The 688-nt window shown below is 40.6% G+C and overlaps 1 non-coding gene across 1 annotated transcript; it reads left to right on the forward strand.

The window, feature by feature from the left end:
• The first annotated feature begins 364 nt into the window (after positions 1-364).
• On the forward strand, positions 365-471 carry LOC141610145 (small nucleolar RNA R71). The gene has a single exon (XR_012528042.1). It is a non-coding gene; the product is annotated as a small nucleolar RNA R71 (small nucleolar RNA).
• Positions 472-688: the final 217 nt, after the last annotated feature.

Here is a 688-nt window from a genome sequence, read left to right on the forward strand (position 1 = left end):
TCCCAAAGTTCCACAATTCTCACATATCCCACTTGGGATTGATGAAGATGCCGTCATGGCATTAACATGATGTTTTGGTGATTTTGAGGCTTCTTCAAGTCTAGCCATAGCTTTTTCAAACTTCAAATTGATGGTATCAATGTGAGCACCCAATTGAGTAATGGAGTCCACTTCATGCTTTCCTCCTCTAGTAGCCTTGCGAGGTCTACTATATTGTGAGTTATGGACCGCCATTTCCTCAATTTTGTTCCAAGTTTGATTGTCATCAACTTCGGTGAACATTCCATTTGATCCCATGTTGAGAATGTTTCTTGAGTCTTCATAAAGACCGTTCCAAAATTGTTGTACCAAGAACCACTCGCTAAGTCCATGATGAGGACATGAGCGGCAAATTCCTTTGAATTGCTCCCAAGCTTCATACAAAGATTCCTCATCCCTTTGCTTAAAGCCCGTAATTTGAGCTCTTAGCATGTTAGTCTTTTCCGGTGGATATAACTTTTTATAAAAAGCTAGAGCCAATTTCTTCCAAGAATCAATTCCGAGAGTAGCCTTATCAAGGCCTTTCAACCATTGTTTCGCGGTGCCAATTAGAGAAAAAGGAAATAAGACCCGTCGAATTTGGTCTTGAGTTACACCGGTTTGAGAAATCGCATCACAATAGTCGCAAAAGTCTCCATATGAGAGTGAA

This window comes from Silene latifolia, chromosome 10, assembly GCF_048544455.1.
Source record: "Silene latifolia isolate original U9 population chromosome 10, ASM4854445v1, whole genome shotgun sequence".
Lineage (NCBI taxonomy): Eukaryota > Viridiplantae > Streptophyta > Magnoliopsida > Caryophyllales > Caryophyllaceae > Silene > Silene latifolia.